This window comes from Neopsephotus bourkii, unplaced genomic scaffold (assembly GCF_033783945.1).
Source record: "Neopsephotus bourkii isolate Nb327-2 ecotype Australia unplaced genomic scaffold, CSIRO-AGI_Nbou_v1 NB_860, whole genome shotgun sequence".
NCBI lineage: Eukaryota > Metazoa > Chordata > Aves > Psittaciformes > Psittacidae > Neopsephotus > Neopsephotus bourkii.
This window is the reverse complement of record NW_026901356.1, coordinates 1,667,008-1,674,325: the sequence shown is the minus strand read 5'-3', so window position 1 is coordinate 1,674,325 and position 7,318 is coordinate 1,667,008.

Below are 7,318 nucleotides of genomic sequence, written 5' to 3'. Positions count from 1 at the left end.
AGGGATGCTGCAAACAGGCACTGTGACTCTGCTTCTCCCAGCTGCTGTCAAAGGCTGTGCTGCATGAAGATGGGAACACACAGCAGGAATCCACCCTAGGCAGACAGAAATGTACCCTAGTTAAATTTTAACTGAGATTTATAAATGGATTTTATAAACTGGTTTTCCTTTAGAAGGCATTTTTTTACAATAAGATCACAGTTTTGAATTCACAGTAATAACATCACAAAAGATAGAACTGTGCTCAACATGTCTAGGGGAGGAGGGGGGAAACTCTGACAGAAGGCTCCTCACATGCATAGTTTCATTTAACAGTAGCTGACAGAGAAAATGACTTTTTAACACATAGGTTTTGAGATCATCTCCTGGGAAAAGATGGTATCAAAACCCATGGAAATCATGACCAGATTAGTTTAGAAACTTGAATGTATTACCAGAAAATACTTTCAAGATTCCACTCAGTTTCTATTAAGCCCTCTATATGTATATTCCCTAGTAGAAAGAAGTCTTTAGATATTTGGTAGAACAACTTTTAAATTAGACTTACTGATAATTAATCTGGATAAATCCATGTGCAGAAAATTCTCATTACCATCCATTTGAAGAATGATATAGGACCTTTGAGAGATGTTTGATCATAGATATTTTCCCCATCATGCTTTCTGCTATGTATATGCCATGGTGAGTCCGTGGGTACAGTTTAGTTAAATTTCCAAATCAGACTAACTACATGTTAGAGAAACCAGCAATTGGTATCCACTGCTTCATTTTGATGATTGCCTTTTGTATAGGAAAATGTTGATGTGACTACAATAAATGTTCTGACAGAAACATTTTCATTTACAAGAGCACACTTTCTGTCATTTCTGGGTCTTTTTGCTCTGTTGTTTGTTTGGGTTTTTTTATTTTTGTTAACTTCCCAGTTCTTGTTCAGCTTCACAAGCCCACTGCTAAGTGGCAGGAGGAGTAACTTATAGCTTGCAGTCCATCATCTGCATTCCCTTTGCATTAGGTGTAACACTGGCATGAAAATCAGAGACCCTGCTCCAATTTTCCAGCTGTCTCTGCCTCCCTGTGATCTTTTTGTACAAATTTTCTGGCAAGTCTTTGAATATGCAAGCTTATATCCCTTTCTTGAGCATACAAGCACATGTTGCAATCTCAAAACATGGTACAACTGAATAGAATCATTGTTCTTTTCAGTAATTTGAGTGTGTTTACTGATGTAGGCAAACCCTCAAAACATACAGCGTCTTCTGCCTTTGTCCTTTTGCTTTCAGATTTCTGTGTAAGTTTGTTTTTTATTCTTATGTATAAGAATAAAGCAATATCACGATCTTTTCACTGCCATCTTCAGGTCGTATTTATAGAGTACTTTTACAGCTTCAGGAATTGTTAACTTTTAGGCAATAAATGTCATATTACCTCTGAGGTTACATTTATTTTCCTTAGCAAGATTATTGCTTTAAAACTGTAATATGTTTTCTATGTTGGTCTTTCTGTATTGCCCCAAGGGACTTGAGCTATAGCTAGGATTTGCATGGGCCACAGTGCTCTTCTTATTCTGCACATGGGTATGTGTAGACAGGTAAGAGTGCCAGGGCCAAACATGTGGTATTCTATTGGAAGAGCTTGTGCCAAGATTTTGGCTTGAACAGTTTGGAGGAGACATGATGTCACTCTCTCCGTCAAGTGAATTTGAACAGGGAAAGCGTACTGTATTTTGTGCATGTGTTTCAAAACTAACAATTAAAAGGATATCTTGTGTGCTTCCTTAATCTGTGTATTTACTCTCTGGTTTCACAGTCTTCGCCCTGCATTTCTCGTGCCCTAGTGCTATTTCTGTTTCATTATTTTTCAAGCAGAGTTTGATGACACTGATTTAGCAGTTTCTCACAGTTCACTGCTTCAGTTTTCATCAAATTATACTTCTAGTTATACTAGACACTTTCATCATCAATTTCCATATGCCTCAAAGACATGCAGGGACCAGTTTGCCAACACTGAACACAAATGCTAGGCAATAAGTAGAATACATGATTTTCTTTCCTAGGGTGTCTGAGACAAAGAGTATAGAATCTCTCAGTTCTTAGCAAGTGTTTTCAGCCTGAATGCATTAAAAATCTAGACAGTAACTGCTATGGAATATTGATTTCAAAACATCCAGTCAAGGGATAAAAATTATCATTAACCAGAGATTATACCATAAGACCTTATCTAGTTCTTTCCAGAAACCTGTCTTTTATCAGACAGCACTGAATGCGAATGTGAGCTTCGCTCTTTCATCACAGAATGGGAGGATTCATAAGCATCCCAAACTGTATTTTCTGTTCAGCAGAGTCTGATAACTATGACAGTTAGCACATAATAAAGATTTTGGCTTCAGACTCTAGGTTTAACTGTTCCTTCAGATCAGCAGTGTTACTGGGCACATTCAAAGTGACTACCCTCCTGAGAATGACTGTGAAAATCTTTTCCTTCCATAATGGAGTCTTATTCTTAACTTCATGTCAGATTGGAAAGATCTCCATGTTGGAATGCCTGACCCCTTTAATAGCTTTCCATTTTGTTCATCCTACAATTCCCAACAATTTTCTATAAAGGGACCACATTCCTGACCCAAAGGTAATTTGGAGTCCATAAAATGGAACTAGATGTACATGTGCTGGAGACCATGTCAGAAGTGTGAGGTTAGTTGTGCAAGGCATGAAGTGAAGCGTTATTTGTTTAGATATAAAGAGGTTAACTCTGAGTAACTGTTGATAACAGTCACCCTCATCAGATGAGTATGCCATTAAATCTGTAGCCTTAAAAGAAAACAATCTTCAAGATAACATAGGATTAATATTCTCTGTACTATACCACCATGTAAACTGCTTTACTTGCAGTGTGAGCTAAGATCTATTTCAGTTTTGCAATTTGCTTTCCATACAGAATTTTTTCTGTGCAATACGGATCTTCTCTTAGGAACAGAGAATATTTTTTTCCGTCTGCAGGAATTTCAGTTTGTGGAGCCTGCCATTTGCAGAATGCACTCAGTGTGATATAAACCCACTTCACTGAATAGTCTCTCTAAAGTTGGAAGGACATGGGTAGAGGGAGAGTGTGGACAGGAAGCTGTCTGATATCACTGTGACTGCTCAAAACTCACAGGAACACAGTTCATCTTACACGCAGGAACAGAACTGTAGTGTGGACAGTGTCTGCCACAGGGTGAGATAATCTAAGTGATGAAGAGGGAAGGGAGCTGTTGAGTAAGTTAAAGGTTAAGAGAGGTTTGTAATACTCTTTACTGTTTCAGTAAATGCCTGTTTCCTGACAGAACTTCAAGCTTTGGACTTACTTGGTGCAATGAGCTTCCAGTGCCTGAACTGCAGCTGAATTAAACTGAAGGTTTCCTCATGCACTGGCTTTGACTTGGTGCAGCGTAAGCCACTTAAGTGATACAACGATCACTTGAGGAAAAAAGGCATCCACCTTCTCCTACACAAGTAAATTGATATGCCATAAATAGGATGTTTGAACTCCTCACACTACTCCCACAGATGTGTATTCCCTGACAGACCTCACTGACCAGGTGACCACCAAAAACCTTTCCTTGTAGTGTGCCCTGGCCTTCAGTATGCAGGAGGTCCTGCAGTAATGCCTTTGCAATAACTGCTGTGCACCAAACAGTACTTGCATCTTTATGTACATACAAAACTGAAGTCACTGTGTGCTCCGTTATGAAGGAATAACATAGCCCTTACATCCTTCTCAATTTTGAAAAAAAGAATGTTTGACGGAATGTTCAAACCAAAACTAAATAATAGGAATGATTTCTTCTCTAGGCGCCTTGACTAGCAGTTACACTGGGAAGTTTTAGAAGGGCAAATGATTCACCTACAGCTTTTCTGCATCACTTTTTTATTCTTACAGAGGGCAATTAGGAAAGTTCCAATCAAATATTTAATTTAGTTTAATAGGGGAAAGGCAGCAGACAACCATTATCCTGTGCCGATGTTCTGGTCCATCGAATATAAAAAGAGTGCCCAGAGGGCAACTAGTGACATTCCTTTCAGTAGTCCTATCCGATGCTCCATCAGCATTATAATGAGGTGTTCCTCTCTGTCTGCAGATTCTGACAGAAGGCTCATGTTCCTTTTGAGAACTGTCATTTTTCTCCAAAAACTGGAGCACTTCCATGGAGAGGCCATGGATTCTACCTGAAGATGGAGTGTTTGCTGGAGTGTTGAACAGGTTAGTGCATGGGCCCAGGTTTGAGAGAGAAGTCAGATGAAAATTCCTAATGGTAGAGATTACAAAAATCAAAAGCCAAGAGACAGTATTTTATCATTTGAATTCAGTTTTTAGGATTTAATTAGCTGCTACTTCTGGTTGTAATTTTCTTAAGGGAAAGAAGCTCCAAGAGCTAAAAAATCGGTGTGCATTTTCAAAATTGGAGTCCTGTTTTTTTTCCTGTTTGTTCTTTACAGCTAATACTATGTTTTTCTGTGGTTTACCCATTGTTGGCCAGCATGCACACTACATGCTCTATGACTTATGGGCTACAAATGGGGGAAGAGAGCAGTGGAGAACCTTTAATCTATTCAACTATATTCTGCAAATTTGGAATGTCGTATCTGCTCAGTGGGGCATGAAGCCTGAACCAGTTTTCTCCTGTTGTCTTCTGCTCCACAGTTACTGAAGAATTTCTGCTTGGATGAAGGGAATAAGCCCATTAAGATACAGTTTCTGGCAGAATCACAGTGGTCTATATTGAAATATGGTGAGTCCAGTGACTTTCATTGTGGAGTGCTACCACCCACTGGATCAAACTCTACTCTCTTAAAATGTTAACAAACCAAAATAGGTATTGCCTAGTACTGTACCAGCATGCCCCAGTCTCTGCAGGCTGAAATGCTGCATCCAGACTAAAAGATAGCGTGAAACACTGGCCTCACTTTCTCTGGAGTTGCAGCATGCCCTGTGCTGGTCCTGGTCCCATGCTGCAGGCTGTGGCACTTGCTGCTATGCCAGCATAAGCATTCAAGAGACTGCTGCAGAGCAGACTGGGGAACTGATAGGCCTTCAAACCCTTTTTTTGCCTTTTTGGAAGGAGACTGTTTCAAAAACCTAATTTGTTCTTCTTGTGGTTTGTATCCCTGAAGTATGGGAGCAGAAGTAAGAGGCAGAGGAGTGGGGCTGGTGTGGAAACACCCTTGAAGTAGCATTGTTGATCGTCTTATACAGTGAGACGTGGCCTTGTAATCAGGTCTTCCCTCCTTTGGTCAGGCAATAGAATATGCTTGAGCTTATTCTAAGAGTACTCTCAACAAGCAACATGCAGCAAATTGTGGAGCAGAGTCATGCGCTGCATAACATGGTACATCCTGACCAGACAGGATCTGCATCAGGGCGGTACGACCACAGAGCAATGTCATGATACACAGTTTGAAAGAGGTTTAGAGAATATTTTTTTTAATCCCTTTTTGTGTAAAAGATCACTCAAGACCCCCCTTATTATTTAAGGAGTAAGTTCTCAGAGTGGAATTTAAATAACACTTTCTTGTATTGCTTCACAGATACTTAGGGAGACTTTTCCAAAAGTAAAGAGCAAAGCAAGATAGGTGTCCATGATCCATTCAGGACTCCCTTGCATCTCAAAAGCTGTCAGCTCTGCCTTGTGCTAGGAAGTGTATTAGAGATGGTATAACAGATTGTGAAGAATCTGTATGCTTTTGATGATACTGTAGTGCTTTATAATTTTTAATGTGCATCTGCCGTGTCTGTATCTTTGATGATACTTACTTTGGGTTTGTAAAAGTGAAAAAAAACCCACAAAATCCAGCACAAACTCTGAACATGACTCAGGTTTCATGTATAACCTACGTTTTTAACAGTAAGAATAGGAAGCATTAAAGTAAACAAAAGCTGCTTGTTCACTGCTTTGAATTTTGCCCAACTAGAAAAATCAGTCCTGTGACACTCACCATAAACAGCTTGTTTACTTTTTAGTTTTCAGATTTATCCCTGAGATCCTCTTGTTAAGTGTGTATTAATAAATACATGTTCCAGCCAAAATAAAGACCCTTTTTCTTCCTGTACTTAGACTTTCACTTTGATGCTGCTCTTGTGAATTAGAGAGGAAGGGTAACAAAATGCAGCTCTCTTCCAGAGAAAAGTCTCTAATCAATTTAAGGAAAATATTTTTCCTTCTTTTAGCAACCCCTAAGCTAGCACATTTCTAAAGTGGGTACGTCTTTGGAAAGCATACTGTTGTGGGGGAAAGGGAAAACAAGAAGTTTGTAAAAAGGAAGAGTTTTGTTCTGTGCTCTTGAGAGAAAATGCCTCAGAGTTTGTCAAGTAATATATTAAAACCAGTGCTCCCAAATGCTGTATTACAGCTTGGTGTTGCTGCTGGACATTTATTATTGTGACAAAGATGTGATCTGAGAATAAGGTCCCACTCTGGGTTCATATAGGCAAACACCAGGTACCCTAACTTTCAGGCCACGTACCCCACTTTATATAAGGACTAGTGAATTAGCTAAATGCTTATTTCAGTACCAGGACACTGAGACACTGGGGCAGTGTCTGATTCGTGTCTCACCATACAAGGTATTGGACAGAAGGTCTTTGAGCTTTCTAATCCCCAGTCCGGTCACCCAGCCAGGCTTCTACCCTGTTCCTCCCTCTGTGCTAGCAGCTCATTTTTGTAGTGCTGGGGGTTCTAGATGCGTCAGGACACCAGTACAGGAGGCATCCCTCCTGACCACACCAGGCTGCTTTTCCCCAGTGCTCACCGGGTCAGTTTCCCCAGTGGGGTTCCCTGGTCTCACACAAGGGATGAATGCTGGGTTGCTTGTTTTACAGCTGTGTCAGAGTAAGTCAGCTAAACCTATCTGTGAGACTACAGCCTCAGACTTCATTCCAGGCAAAGATTTCCCTGGAAATATTGCTTTGATTTGGTGTGGAGGACGACTCACGTGTGGGCCTTTTTGTCTGAAACAATAATTTTCCTTTGGTGGTTCACAGTCCTTGCTTTTATCGAAATGGAAAATGGCAACAGTAAGAAAAAAAAACCAAACACCACCAAAAAACCGGTCATGAAAGGTCTAATACCAAATTTGGAAAAACTTAGGCCATTTAGTTTTTTTTTTTCAGGTTGATTTTTCTTGGTTTGCCATGCTTCTAAATAGGACAATCCATCCTAGTGGGTTTCTCCCTTGCAATACGCGGGACTCTTATTGTTTTCAACAACAAAGAAAAACCTGTCTAGTTACCATGCATAGCCTAAGGTTGGCCTGAGTCAAAATTGCTTATTTAAAATATCTAG